The sequence below is a fragment of the Silene latifolia genome, chromosome Y (genome assembly GCF_048544455.1).
Source record: "Silene latifolia isolate original U9 population chromosome Y, ASM4854445v1, whole genome shotgun sequence".
NCBI classification, from domain to species: domain Eukaryota; kingdom Viridiplantae; phylum Streptophyta; class Magnoliopsida; order Caryophyllales; family Caryophyllaceae; genus Silene; species Silene latifolia.
The window spans coordinates 176,273,170-176,290,301 of record NC_133538.1 but is presented as its reverse complement, the minus strand read 5'-3'; positions in this window follow the sequence as shown (position 1 = coordinate 176,290,301).

Genomic DNA, 17,132 nt, shown 5'->3' with positions numbered 1-17,132 from the left:
TTTTCTTTTTGTTTATCACTAATAAGCGTCTCTTGTTTATATCATGAACATATCATGTCTTTCGGTGTAGGCTCCTCGTAAGCCAATTTTACGCCTTTTAAGCTACCATAATTCTTCCTCGGAAAATATGTCGTATACTTAGTGTGACACCCCCATACTCCAAGTGCCTTAACATGACCACTCAGGTATAAAGATGTCACCATCTCGGTTTCCCGAGGCAATGATAATCATAAGACAATAACGAAACAACATTTAAATAGTATAACTTTAGTGAATAAATACAATCCAAACCAAATACCCAAAATACGGGTTACAAGCTCCCAAAACAACTGTCTAAACAACTAAATGAAATGTCTGATAAACTACTCAAGCTACAGCGGAAGACTCTATCATCTGAAGGTGACACATCCCAGCTATCCCATGTATCTCGATTAATACCTGCTCAACAACTGCTCACCATCCCCGAATGGATCACCACAGTTTTTAAAACAATAAACGGGGTCAGTACTAATCACACAATTTACATAACTCAACAATACAACAAAATACACAGCTCAATCATCACATATACTCCAAACTCCATCATCAACTCCACAATACTAACTACACACTAAAGTGTGTAGCCCTGCCAGAGTACCCATCGCAACAGGTTACTCCTCGCCGCCAGTGCGGGACCGCCGTTCCCACCTAAGCCCCGCTCATCTCCGTCGAGCGATAAACCCAAATCCATTAATGTGCACATCCCTTCTGTGGCGGGTTCTACAGAAGGCAAATAATGGGCGTGAAGCCACTCCCGCAAGTGACTCCACTCAGCCAGGGACGCACCCCGAAGAACACAAACAGATAGAATCAACCACAACTACTATCAACAATCAAAACCAACAACCGTCACAATACTCGTATGATAATATTCAACAATCACAAAGCATAACCAACACATCATGTGACTAATACTGAGTAGGGAAACCCTACCGGAATGCAATACTGATCAGACGGTCTCTCAATTTGTTATCAAAAGGCCTCCTCTACGAATCCTCCTCCTAGCATATGATCATACAATTACTAACAATCATAAAAGACAACAAAACCCCCAAACCCCTAAATTAGGGTTTAAACAACCTTAAACAAATACCATAAAAATAGTATGTAGATCTTACCCTCGACGCAAGGAACACAAGAGTGTAAAGAATGATGAATTCCGACCTCCCAAGCTCTGGGATTTGTCAATAATGCGACGGATGCGAAGTACGTAGGTTGCAATCTCTTTTCAAAGTAATTAAGTTTGTAAAAACGTTTAATGAAAGTGACGGAAAGGTTTAAATACTAATCCGCATTATTAACAAAACCCGTCAAAACATAACCCGTCAACCGAGATACTCGATCGAGTAACTAACGTACTCGATCGAGTGCCGCTTACTCGATTGAGTGCTAAGGCTACTCGATCGAGTACCCTACAGGTCAGAAACTATTTTAAAATGCAAAACACCCTTACTCGTCAAAGTAAGGCCCACTCGATAGAGTACCCAGGGACTTATAAAACAGTTGTATTACAGTCTTCCCTCCTTAAAAAGAATTTCGTCCCCGAAGTTCAAACCACAACAAAACAAAGACATACTACTACACTCCTGACACAACAACCAAAAAAAAACTCAACATAAAAGCATGCTACTCACCAAACTCAACCCGACTCAACCACAACAAAACATACCGACACAACACAAAAAGGGTGTAAAACTTTTAAAAACTCTTTGCGATCATCTCCTACCCCCCCTAAAAGATACAAGGTTACGTCCCCGTAACCATACATACCTGATCAAAAATAAAAGGGTAACGCTCTCTCATGGCCTCCTATGCCTCCCATGTAGCTTCCTCAACCTCGTGGTTAGACTAAAGGATCTTAAGCAAAACTGTCTCACCACTCCTAGTCTTCCTAACCTTTCGGTCAACAATCTGCTTAGGCACCTCAAGATAAGACAAGGACTCATCTAGCTCTATGCTCTCTGCCTCTAACACATGTGACGGATCGCTCACATACTTGCGCAACTGAGATACATGAAACAAATTATGCACTCTCTCCAACGCAGCTGGTAAAGCCAAACGATAAGCAACCTCTCCAACCTTGTCTAAGATCTCATAAGGTCTGATGAACTTCTGACTCAACTTGCCTTTCTTCCCAAATCTCATAACCCCACGCATAGGAGACATTTTCTGACATTTTCTGGTCCTAGAACCACTGCCTCAGCACTGTCGTCCCAACAAATCGGACTCCTACATCTCCTCCCATATAGGGCCTCAAACGGTGCCATGCCAATACTGGTGTGATAGCTGTTATTGTAAGAAAACTCAATCAAATCTAATATCTGTTTCCAGCTACCACCAAAGTCCATCACACAAGCTCGTAACATATCCTCAAGAGTCTTGATTGTTCTCTCAGTCTGACCATCTGTCGCAGGATGAAATGCTGTACTCATCTTCAAAGTCGGTCCCAAAGATTCCTGCAACTCTTTCCAAAACTTTGAGATAAACCTCGCGTCTCTGTCAGATACTATGTCCTTAGGGACCTCATGTAACTTTAGCATATTCTTCCGATAAGCAATAGCTAATTGTGCCTTAGTCCATGTATCTTTCATCGGCACAAAATGAGCTGACTTGGTCAGTCAATCCACTATTACCCATATCATGTTGTTACCCTGTTGACTTTTCGGCAAACCCACGATAAAATCCATATAAATGGATTCCCACTTCCACTCAGGTACCTCTAAAGACTGAATCTTACCTTGTGGCCGTCGCTGTTCCCCTTTAACTCTCTGGCATGTCAAACAACGGGCCACAAACTCAGTTGTCTCTTTCTTCATCCCAGGCCACCAGAACGTGTTCTTTAAATCCTTATATAGCTTGTCACCACCTGGATGTACTGAATATGGTGTACAATGTGCCTCTGTCATGATTGTCTTTTTCAGCTCCTCATCATTAGGGACACACCACCTCCCATCAAACCTCAAACTACCATCTGAATGAATAGAGAATCTGGACACTGTCCCTTTCTCTACTACAGCTCTCCACTCTACCATCTTAGGATCCAACACCTGTTTACCTCGAATATCATCATAAAGATCAGGCTGTACTGTTAAATCTCCCATGGCATCCCCTCTCTGCATCATATGTATCCCAAACTTCCCCACCTCATCTCTCAACCTCACCAAAGATAAAGCTGTACACAAAGAATGTACACTCTTCCTGCTCAAAGCATCTGCAACAAAATTGGCTTTCCCTTCATGGTAGATGATATCCATGTCATAATCGCCAATCAGCTCCATCCACCTCCTCTGTCTCATGTTCAACTCCTTTTGAGTGAAGATGTACTTGAGATTCTTGTGATCAGAAAATACCTTAAAGGTCGCCCCATAAAGGTAATGTCTCCAAATCTTGAGAGCAAACACCACTGCACCCAACTCTAGATCGTGTGTAGGATAATTCTCCTCAAAAGGCTTCAATTTCCTAGAAGCATAGACAATCACTTTACCGTTCTGCATCAACAAACATCCCAACCCATTCTTTGAGGCATCTGTATAAACCTCAAAGTTCTCACTCCCTTCAGGTAATGCTAAGGTAGGAGCTGTGCTCAAACGCTCCTTTAATGTTTGGAACGCCGTCTCACAACTCTCATCCCAACGAAACCTGTTTTCTTTTCTCATCAAAGCTGTCATAGGTCTAGCAATCTTGGAGAAATCCTTCACGAACCGTCTGTAATATCCAGCTAAACCCAAGAAACTCCTGATCTCAGCCACATTCTTTGGAGCTTCCCACTTGGTCACTGCCTCAATCTTTGCCGGATCCACAGCTACCCCATCCTTAGAGATCACACGCCCCAGAAAAGCAACTCTCTCTAGCCAGAACTCACACTTGGACAACTTAGCATATAACTCATGCTCCCTCAAGGTCTGCAACACAATCATCAGATGCTCCTCCTTAGTCTTGGAATAGACTAAGATATCATCAATGAATACCACCACAAACTTGTCCAAAAACTGACTGAAGATTCTGTTCATCAAATCCATAAACACAGCCGGTGCATTAGATAACCGAAACGGCATCACCACATACTCATAATGGCCATACCTCGACGTGAAAGCTGTCTGTGGTATATCCACCTCTCTAATCTTCACATGATGGTACCCCGACCTCAAACCAATCTTGGAAAAGAATGAAGCACCACTCAACTGATCAAACAGGTCATCTATCCTTGGCAAAGGATACTTGTTCTTCACTGTCACTCGGTTCAGCTCCCTGTAGTCTATACACAACCTCAAGCTCCCATCTTTCTTCTTCACAAAAAGAACTGGTGCTCGCCACGGTGATACACTAGGTCTAATGTATCCCTTCTTTATCAGATCATCTAACTGCTTCCTGAGCTCCTCCAACTCTTTAGGACCCATCCGGTACGGTGCCTTAGAGATTGGCCCCGTCCCCGGTTTCAACTCAACCGTGAAATCTATCTCCCTCTTCGGTGGCAGCCCCGGAATCTCCTCTGGAAAAACATCTGCAAACTCATCCACCACTGGTATCTGATCAACTGTCGGAATCTCTATCCGGTCATCTCTCACATGGCACAAGATCAAAGGACATCCCTTCCTCAGATAGGACTTCAAGGTCACAGCTGCAATCAACTTAACTTTGGGTTTGACCACAAACCCACGATAAGACACACTAACACCCTTAGGACCTCTCAAAGACACTTTCTTTTGATGATAGTCTATCTTAGCTTTGTACTTTCTCAACCAATCCATCCCGACTATCATGTCAAAACCGTCTAAAGGAAACTCTAGCAAGTCCACTGGTAGATCAACCTGCCCAACTATCATAGATACATCTCTATACAACCTGCCACATGATACAGGCTCACCCGAAGGTATAAAAACTTTCTCACTTACAGACTCATATACCCTCAGACCCAACCGTTTCACATGACTCGAAGATACAAGCGACTGAGACGCCCCCGAATCAAACAAAACAAAGGCATGAATACCGTTAATAAGAAAAGTACCAGTGATAACATGTGCGTTGTCCTCAGCGGCTTTCTTGTCCATAATATACAGCTTTCCACTGGTCTTCTGTCCACCTCCCTCGACAGTACTGGCTGAAGTGGTCGGCTTAGCACCCGACCCCTGATTGTTGTTGTTGTTCGTAGCTGGTTTCTGATAAGAATTACCGCCATTGCGGTTACCTCCACCCTGGTTGCTCTGACCTCCCCGGTTAGACCATGATCTAGCCGGTTTGTTACTCGCATAACTCTATGCCGGCCCCTGAGAATAGCTCCCCTAAGCCGATCTCTGAAAATCTTCCGGTGCACTCGTGCACTCATGTCTCTTGTGGCCTACACCGCCACAGCCAAAGCAGGTCATCCCCCAACTACCACTATTGCTCCCACGACCACGCCCAAAAGAAGCCCCAGCACTGAACCCCGAGCCAGAAGAAAACGCTCTAGCCTGATTGTGGTTGCCTTTCTTGTAGTTAGATTGGCCACCACCCACACTCTCAGCCCTTTCTTTTCTAACTTTCTCTCTCCCAGGCCGTCTCCACCAACCTCTCAGCTCTCCCAGCCCTCTCATAAGCTTCCTTAACATCAGTAAGGACTTCCACGGGTAACTTGTCCATAATCCTGGAAGTCAACCCCCTCTCAAATCTCAGCACTAGGTTCTCCTCACTCATACCCATGTCCTCAGCATATCTAAACTTCTCATTAAACTGCTTGTAGTACTCAACAATCGACATATCAGATGTCATCCTAAACCCATCAAACTCCTCCCTCAGCTTACTCCTCACATGCTCAGGTACAAACTCTCTCCTCATAGCCCTCCGGAACTCTTCCCAAGGTATAACAGGTAGACCCTGCTTCGCATACATCTCTCCAGCACTCACTTTCACCTTGTCCCACCACTCACCAGCCGCTTCCCTCAAGTAGAACGCAACTTGTTCTACTTTCATCTCATCAGGACAATGTACTAGATCCAGAATGTTCTCCATCTCACGATGCCAATTGTCAAGAAGAATTGGCTCCCCGGTCCCCTTATACTCTTTTGGGTTAAATCTCGCTATATAAAGACTGATCTTAGAGTGATCAACCTCCTTATCCTTCCCCACTCTCTTTAGGGCCTCCGTAAGAGCATCTTGATGCTCGAATATCTTAAATATATCGTCGATGTTCATGCTCTCCGCTCTCGGATACAAAGCGGTTTTCTTTGGCGGCATCTTGAAACTATATAAGAAAAGGTAGATATAAACATCGGTTTTTTCCCATGGTACCCTCGAACTTTGTCAGATTACACATGGTACCCCTCATTTTAAGTTTCTACATATGGTACCCATGTGTTTACCTTTTTCTTTCCCAAAATACCCTTAACAGACTTTCCGTCATAACACCGTTAGTTTACATCTACTAAACACTTTACCCCTTACTTTTACCCATAATAAATCCTCTAATCCCTAATCTTCATCTTCTTCCTTCACATCTTCAAACCTAATCTCACTCATCCCCTCTATCACCACCTTCACACCACCACATCACCACCTCCCGACTCCGACAACCACCACTCGTCACTGACACCAAAGCTCCGACACAGGCCATGCGCGCGTCCCTGTGTAACACACCCCTCTCTTCCCGTAAAAACTCACTCCTCTAAATAATAGTTTTGTAGTTGATTTCCTGCAAATAGCTTTGTGTAATTGTGTCGGATTTAGATTATAGTTTCCTGTAGTTTGAGACTTTGGATTGTGGCAGCTATTGATTTTGTTAGAATGTGAATGATTTTATTGAAATCATCACATATTAAACATATACCCCTCATACGACTCTCACCAAATACAATCGTCATCAATTCCATCAACAAAAACTAACCCCATTATATAAACACAACACAAAAAGTCTTCCCTTTCTTCAGCAACTTTCCCTTCATCTAATCTCAATTTCTTCAATTCATCATTAATGGCGACCATTGCTCACAACAATCATCATTTTCTCCATATTTCTTCAAGTATACAACAAATTAAACCAACTGCCAACATAATTTCCAAAAATTGTACGAGTTCAAGTACAGAGAAATCAATTAGAAGCCATGGATTTAGAAGCAAACTCGAGCAAGTACTTCACATCAGAAATAAAAGGCATGTTTTGGTATGCATTCTTGAAATTAAAATCGATGGTAGTAGTATGGTTTTAGAATGGGTGATGGTGTGGGTCCCATTGATTCTAGCAGTTGCGGGTCTCACTGATGGTGGCGATGGCGATGGCGATGGCGGATCCCGTTAATGGTGATTGGCTATTGCCGGTAATGGTGGGCGATTAAATAGGGGGAAAGAATAAATGGTGGTTTGCAAATGGTGATGAAGAGTGACTGAGATTGAATAGGTTTAGGTTGAAATTAGATTTGAAGATGTAAAGAAAGAAGATGAAGATTAGGGATTAGAAGATTTATTATGGGTAAAAGTAAGTGGTAAAGTGTTTTAGAATATATAAACTAACTGTGTTATGACGGAAAGTCTGTTAAGGGTATTTTGGGAATGAAAAAGGTAAATACAGGGATACCATATGTAGAAACTTAAAATGAGGGGTACCATGTGTAATCTGCCAAAGTTCGAGGGTACCATGGGAAAAAACCGTATAAACATACATACCATAACCCAAAGCATGAAAACAACCTGCCCAGATCCCACTCGATCGAGTGCCTAAACCTACTCGATTGAGTAGAGGCTACTCGATCAAGTGTCCCACGTACTCGATCGAGTGCCCCGACTCCAGACCTAAAACAGACCTTCTGATCTCTGACATACTCGACCGAGCAGCCTAGCCACTCGATCGAGTGACCCCCTACTCGATCGAGTGCCCTATGTACTCGATCGAGTACCCAAAAACACGATTCTGATCATAAAAACGTCAAATACCCACTCGATCGAGTCAGACCCCCTCGATCGAGTACCTCACCCACTCGATCGAGTACCCCCTACTCGATCGAATCATGCAGACTCGTGAATACTACCCGCATGTTATCTCACATAACCCAATATACTATGCAGCTTCTTAATCTCAACATTATAACAACAACTACGCATGCAAATCTACGCAATTCCTCATACAATCAACAAAATAATATACTTCATGTTATTAAATGCCACATAATAATCAACCATCATGCTTCTTTATGCAAACCAACATATATACACACCCCACCAACTTTTCAATCACAATTTCAATCCTCCACTCCCAACATCCAAACTAACAATTCACATACTCCAGCAATTCACAACATGTATCGTTACGTTCACATACAAACTAACGGACACCACATACGACCTTAACATATACCCCCCATGTGACCGGTTCAAAATTGTAGTGCGAGTTCGCGACTTTAGGACGTATCCCAAGCCTTTGAATTAGATCCTACAACCTTTACCCAGAATTCATTTTAATTGACTCCCTATGTTCATTATATTCATTAGTTACAGGTTTCAGGATCATCGATCTGATACTACTTTGTGACACCCCCATACTCCAAGTGCCTTACTAGGACCACTCAGGTATAAAGATGTCACCATCTCGGTTTCCCGAGGCAATGATAATCATAAGACAATAACGAAACAACATTTAAATAGTATAACTTTAGTGAATAAATACAATCCAAACCAAATACCCAAAATACGGGTTACAAGCTCCCAAAACAACTGTCTAAACAACTAAATGAAATGTCTGATAAACTACTCAAGCTACAGCGGAAGACTCTATTATCTGAAGGTGACACATCCCAGCTATCCCATGTATCTCGATTAATACCTGCTCAACAACTGCTCACCATCCCCGAATGGATCACCACAGTTTTTAAAACAATAAACGGGGTTAGTACTAATCACACAATTTACATAACTCAACAATACAACAAAATACACAGCTCAATCGTCACAGATATACTCCGAACTCCATCATCAACTCCACAATACTGACTACACACTAAAGTGTGTAGCTCTGCCAGAGTACCCATCGCAACAGGTTACTCCTCGCCGCGTGGGGACCGCCGTTCCCACCTAAGCCCCGCTCATCTCCGTCGAGCGATATACCCAAATCAATTAATGTGCACATCCCTTCTGTGGCGGGTTCCATAGAAGGCGAATAATGGGAGTGAAGCTACTCCTGCAAGTGACTCCACTCAGCCAGGGACGCACCCCGAAGAACACAGACAAATAGAATCAACCACAACTACTATCAACAATCAAAACCAACAACCGTCACAATACTCGTATGATAATATTCAACAATCATAAAGCACAACCAACACATCATGTGACTAATACTGAGTAGGGAAACCCTACCTGGAATGCAATACAGTCAGACGGTCTCAACAACTGTTATCAAAAGGCCTCCTCTACGAATCCTCCTCCTAGCATACGATCATACAATTACTAACAATCATAAAAGACAACAAAACCCCCAAACCCCTAAAGTAGGGTTTAAACAACCTTAACGAAATACCATAAAAACAGTATGTAGATCTTACCCTCGACGCAAGGAACACAAGAGTGTAAAGAACGATGAATTCCGACCTCCCAAGCTCCGGGATTTGTCAATAATGCGACGGATGCGAAGTACGTAGGTTGCAATCTCTTTTCAAAGTAATTAAGTTTGTAAAAGCGTTTTATGAAAGTGACGGAAAGGTTTAAATACTAATCCGCATTATTAACAAAACCCGTCAAAACATAACCCGTCAACCGAGATACTCGATCGAGTAACTAACGTACTCGATCGAGTGCCGCTTACTCGATCGAGTGCCAATGCTACTCGATCAAGTACCCTACAGGTCAGAAACTATTTTAAAATGCAAAACACCTTTACTCGACAGAGTAAGGCCCACTCGATAGAGTACCTAGGGACTCATAAAACCGTAGTATTACACTTAGAAGGTCCATTCGACCAAGTAAGCCTTACGGCGTATTTTCCACCTCATGACGTCATCTTTTGGCAACTCGCCTGGTCCATTTGCCTGGGTGAGCAAAAAGAGAAAGATGTCCTCGTCTCATCGCGCTCGCACCGCGGATGTAATGGCATTTTAATGTTGTGAGTACCCAATTTCCGACCCATAAACTTAACCATAGATAACTGTAATGTATCGTTGGGTCCTATTTTGTGTCTAACCTTGCGTCAGTAATTCATAGATTTAAAAAAAAAATACGGTAGCATAGGTAGTGGAGCTTGTTAGACAAAATTCTAAAGTTTTGGGGTTGTAAATAGCTTTTGTTTGCTTTTGGTCTCACTAGCTGTATAAAAAAAAAAAAAAAAGACTCGTGTGAAATCTTATCTGTCATGCTTGTTTGTCTTAAGTGTTGTACTAATAGTCCATTGGCCAAACATGTGCCTTAATAAAGAAAATTTTGGGGTCATGTTATGCGTGTAGTGTCGATTCAATACATTTGGTCTTAACAGGAATACAAGTCTTTCAACCATCTTAGTTTTAAGAAAAAGACGTCTTCTTTTAACATGTTTAGCATTTTTTTTATTAAGAAAAAGGGGCAATTTTTTTTTCTCTAAAATAAAATGTTAAATGCCATGATCCAGGATAGGGAGGGGAAAAAAGATCCTAACCAAATAATCACCCCTGCTTGGGAAAGAGAGTAAGATACAGGAAGACTAATTAGTATACCGCAAACCATACATGTAACCCAACCACCAGTAACCATGTCGCTCGAAGAATCAGTTAAAGACCTTAAGAGTGCTCTATCCGTTTTGACCTTCCAATTGTCGTCCATCAAAGACAAAATCAAGGATGATAGTAGAGGTGAGGATGACGTAAACAAAAAGTTCAAGGATATGGAAAAACTACTCAAACGATACACCTAGTATGCTGACATGCTAGATGTTGAGTGTAACATGCCAAACATGCGAGGAAAGCTACCGCCAAGTTTTCGACCGCTGACCTACCAAAATTCAAGCGTACAGAGCATCCAACTCACCACATAAGAATTTTTGTACAAGCAATGGCTATGAAAGAGGTAAATATATCAGTTTTTCCGGCCATTTTTCCTTCCACTCTAGAAGATGTAGCCCGGAGTTGGGTTTGCTCCTTGGACCCCATACGGGTCTCTACTTGGGATGACATAAAAAGAGAATTCTTGACATAATACTCCAGTAATGCTGAGCTTCTAATCACTAAAAGAGACTTAGAAGTCACAAAACAGAAAGATAAGGAAGGTTTCACAGAATTTTTAGCACGCTGGAGAGAGAAAGCCGCAAAAATGATCGAAAGACCACCCGAGCCAGGACAAGGGGATATCTTTGTGAAAAAACTAAGGGATCCTTACAAACAATATTTACGTTATGGTGGTATAGATTCCTTTGCTCGTTTGAATAAGATTGGAATACAAATAGAAGATGACGCGGTAGAAAATAGTTCAAAAATCTGAGAACAAGTGTGCCTTTAACAAAGACAAGAAAATTTTTGCATCAACATCCAAGAATGGGGACACGGTTAACTCGTTATCGTCAACGAGAGAGCAAAGACCAAGAAGGGCATACACCGAGTTAGGAATTGCGTTATCAGAAGCATTGGCACGCTTGATCAAATCAGGCGATCTAAAACCTATTGGACCCACTCAAGATCCAAAAAACAAAAATTCAAGATGGAATGAAAATGCGTATTGCAAATATCACAAGGGAAAGGGACATGATAGTTGACTACTGTTAGACTCTAAGAGGTGCGATCCAAGATTTAATCGACAATCAAACTATTCCTATACCTAAAGTAGCCCGACACCCGAATAACAAACATAATCCCTTAGGAACACACAACGATGATGTTCTAGTCATCTCAACTACAAGCATCGTCAAAAATCCCTCTGCATATATCAAGCTAGTTGACATTATGGGTATATGGGCAAGTGACAAAGAGGATGATTGGGGCAACGAAGATATAGAACATGATGTTTGGGGAGAAGAAAGTGAAAGTGAGTCAGAAATTTCAAAAGAAGATGTGCAACATCTCACTCCCACTGGTAGTCATCCTAAGCATAATGTTTGGGGAGAAGAAAGTGAGAGTGAGTCCGAAGTTTCAAAAAAAGATGTACAACATCTCATGCGCACAGGTAGGCACTCTAAACCTACAACGCAAAGCCCATCCTAGGCCATGGAAAACAAGGAAGAAGTAAATAAGAGTGAAGAAGATACTCTCATTAAACTATGTAAGAAGCTAAAAGCAAATGTTAGTATTTAGGATTTGCTTTATAATTCACTTGAGCATCGCCAAACAATCTTAAATGCCTTAACTAGTATGAGCGTACCTCCCGACACAACCCCAACACAATTAGTTAACTTCTTAACAGCTGAAAGAGATGCACCAGCAATCACCTTTTCTGATAAGGATTTACCACCTGAAGGAGTACAACATAATAAGGCTTTATATTTAACAGCAATATGCAACAAGAAATGTGTCCCCTTCTCACTTGTGGACAATGGTTAAGATGTGAATCTATGCCCTTTACGAACTGCCAAAGCACTATGATAAGGGGATAAAGATTTTAGGAAGACTAATCGGGCTGTGCGCGCATATGATAATACGCGTTGGGACGTGCTGAGAATATTGACCAGTAACATCACCATAGGACCAATTGTAAGGAAAGTTTCGTTCTTAGTAATCGATATCCCGGCTACATATAACCTTCTCTTAGGAAGACCTTGGCTTCACGAACTCAACGCTGTATCCTCCTTACACCAAAAGGTCAAGATGATTATTCAAGGATCTGTGGTTACCCTAGATGTAACACCAATTAAAGTTGAGGCAACTCCCAATCCTATATTGAAAGTTGACCATGGCCAAGAAGACTTGGACCTGTGGGGATTCTGCGAAGACATTCTCGTTCTTGAAGAAAATAAAGAGGGTAAAATAGAGGCTCTACCTTACTACCCAAATGTTATAGTAAACTCTATCATGAAAAGTAGAGGATACATACATGGTACAACTCTCGATAAAACACCAAAACGGGCATCCAACCCGACACTTAACCAAAAAAGACACCACCTTTATTGTTTAGGATATCAACCATCCTCGAATGAATTAAAAGAACCATTGACTCGGAGAATGAAGAAAAAGTTAGCCGAAAAAAACACTAAACCTGTTGATCAAACTATATGTGCATGCCCACACACTTTAAATGGTCAATTTATTAAAGAAGGGGACTATTTTCCATACTACGGTTTTTGCGAGCCATTCTTTGTGGAGAAAACCAAGAAGGTAGTCCCAGGATTTGAAATATTTGAAGAGTGTTACTTCTTAGCTTCGGAAGCACCTCAACTTCCCTTGAAAGTTCCGACAGAAGATTGGATGCAAGAAGCAAAAATTAATGCATTTGGTTTACTGTTTGGGCAAGAATGTGAGAGCAATCTGAATTATTTTACCATGGCACTTCAAGATGATAACTTTAATCCCTCTAGGTTAATCACTCCTTACCACAATACTGAGCAAGGGTGGCACAAGACTTGGAAATGGACTACATTAGATGGAAAACAGTTCAAGATAAGTATAGGAGAAGGGCCCGTCTTCAAAGAAGCTGAGTTTGAAATCGAGTCCGAAACCGAGTCCGATGAAGGGTTTGAACTTAGATATAGTGTCCCTAGTAAGTCTAATATTGAGTCTAGTCTTCCTAGTGAGTCGGGGAATACCCCAATTTCTATCCAAGATGAGTCAGGGAATCCCCTTATCAATAATGAGTCTAGTGATTTACTTCTTCATGTACTTCTTTCTAAAAGTAATAAAGTAATTTTTAATTCTTCGTCGGGCTCTTCCACTCCTTTTGATTGTTTAGTTTCTAATGATGACGAGTTGCCAAAAGAAATCATAAAAGCAATGAAAAACTAAAAAGAAAGAACATCAATAATTGAAGAAATTGAGCAATAAATATCGGAACCGAAAATGAAATCAAAGAAATAAAAGTTGGTTTATCACTCAACACGGAGAACGAGCCAAATTAATAGATCTTCTCAAAGAATTTAATGATGTTTTCGCATGGTCATATAAATATATGTCCGACATAGATAGAGAAATTGCGGAACATACTATTCCCTTGTATCATGATGCAAAACCAATAAAACATAGACTACAAAGGATGAAATCAGAACGGGCATTAAAAATAAAAGAGGAAATACAAAAGCAGTTAGATACAGGTTTTATAAAAGTAGCTAACTACCCAAAATGGGTGGCAAACGTTGTTTTTTTTTTTGATGAAATGTAAGTAATTCATTCAAATAAAAAAGTAACCATACAATGCATTTGGGTCAGTCCATTATTCTAATGGGCTTCATCAAAACGCATAGACAAAAACAAAAGGAAACGACATCAGTCCAAGACCGATCCTACAACAAGACCAAATTCCTATCTGATTCTCAATAACAAAATCAAATCGTCATCAGCTTCACACATGAACCCTAATAAATAGGATTCATGTCTTCCCCAAAAAATTTCCTTATCTCATCCATGTCGATGTCACTCTTCCTTTGAATCAAGCTAGAGAACCAAGTTTTCATGTCCTTAAGGATGTCACCCGCAAGCTTAGTAGGTCTGAGTACTTGAGCCTCGTGTTTGCAAAGGTTTCTCTGTCGCCAAATACAATAGATCGTTGCATTGATGATTGCATTAATCATCTCCTGGTGTTTTTTGCCCCCTTTCATTTCCTGGTGTCGCCAAATAAAATCACGTGGCAAACGTTGTTCCGTGCACTCCAAAGAGGAAGGAAAGGTTAGGATGTGTTTAGTGTTGGGAAATGTGTCCTCAACAATAGTGCGATCACATGATTTAAATATCATTATTAAATCTCATTTTAAGAATACATGTGGGATGTAATATTTTACAGTCAACTGGTCCACACATATCGGTAATGATTGGCTGACTAGAGTTTGACATTACTGTCGTGCGACGGTGGTGATCAGTTGATCCCCTTAGGTCATACCTATAGGGAAATACTTTTAATTGATTATTTAATTAATCGTATACCGATACGAGTTAATTAAATTGCTTAAAATTGACGGATGATTTTGTGAGTATAATTTACGTATCTTATTGTAAATATGATTAAATGAGACACGGTCTAAGTAATCGAATTGTTTTATTACTTAGATGAAATCATTGTTTACAGAAACAATTGGAACAGAATGAATAAATCATTATAAATACAGAATGTTGTAATTTATAATTTGGAAACATTTTGGCACGAGTAATTACGAATTACTAGTCAATTTTGTAAATGACATATTTTATGAGTATGTTGATTTTTAATATGTTAAAAATACATTACATTGTGACATGTCATGTAACATGTTACATGTGACAAAATTGACAAATGACAAAATAAAATGGACCATCCATTTTATTATGAAAGTGCCGAAATTAGAGGGAGTGTTGGGTTAATATTGTGTTTTCATATTAGTGGAAAACATAATTATTAAAGACTACCTACTAGCCTTGCAACCTAAGCTTTTGAGAAGAGCAAAAACAAAAGGCATTGGGCATACTACCCAATGCTCTTTTTCGGCCACCCACAAGAAAGAGAGAAGAGCTTTTCTCTTTTACATCATTATTCATTCTTCCCATCTAATTTTTCTAGAGTAAGAAAATGCAATAAAAACTCTCTACAATTTATGATAATTCTAGAGAAATATACTCACATATACTCCCTCTTGACCGAGATTTTCAAGAGTAAAATGCAATTTATTTTGTGTCAATTTTATAGTGAAACTAATATTATTACTAGATCTAAATAATATTAGTTATTAAGAGTTTTCCTTGGGTATATGCTTTTGGGAGGGATTCTATACTTGAATCCTTGTTCTTCCATTTGGAGAGCTCAAGAACAAGTGAGTAGGTGAACTCACTTGTGCCCATAAATCCGAAAATCACAATGTAAGATGATGGTTTCTTCTTTATATTGTTTATTAGTTTGCATGCATAAGATCAATGATTTATTTTATGACTAAATAAATTAGAACATATAAGAATATGTTAGTATATATAGATCTACATTTCCTTCAATCGGTATCAAGAGCCATGGTTGTTTGCATGCAAATCGGTTAAAAGTTTTTCCGAGTTATAAAGATTAACATATAAAACTTGTAAAATTTGTGTTATTATGATATATCACGAAATTAATTCATGCATGTTAAAATTTCTATTCCTAAAATGTTTTAGGATATTTTGGTTATACGGATTTTTATTGTTCATATTATACAATAATGACATTTAAATATGATTTTATGAGTAAAAATGTCATTTTCGGTCTAAAATTAGCTATACTTCGAATTTTCCAGTGATTTTTGGATATGTTGTCACATATATTATTTTGAGATAACCTGTAAATTTTCATAATTTTTGGACTTGTTATCCTCGAAAAATGGATTTTTCATTATTAAATTCGGATTTAGGTGAAAAATAGGTTAATATGCGTTAAATTTCGAATCTAGTCATAGAAATTTAATATGTTATCACATGCAATTTTACAAGATGTGTGTAAAATAATTGTCTATAAAGAAGTCTTTTTGCATGATTTATGGATTTTTGAAGAAAAATAGCATAAATAGTGACATTATTAGTGAAAAATTAATAAAACATAATCTATGACTTAAGAAAAATGTCTAATGTTGCCTTTTAGTATCTTTTTCAGATCTAAAATTGAAAAGTTAATGAATATAATTTTTCCATGTTTTTATGATTATTTTAGTTAAAATCGATAAACCGCAACATTGTTTTTCCGGAAAAATTTCGATTTTTTTTTTTTAACCTAAGTTTTTGAATATTATGAGTGTCATGGTATTTTTACAGAATGTTCATGAGTTTAAATTTCAAATTTTGAATTTATTTGAAATTTTGTGATTTATTTGAAGTTTATAGCTTATTTTTGTAACTTTTAGTCCATTAATGAACAATTTTATAAATATGGGTTAATTATGGTCAAATTATTAGTGAAGACTAAATTTTGAGTCCTAAGAGGTTAGGGTAATTAACTTATGCATAAATATGAATTTATGTAATTTTTGTGATTGTAAAATGTTGAAATCACGCAAACCAAAAAAAACCGAGTAATATACGATATTGGCTAATTAAAGGCGATTT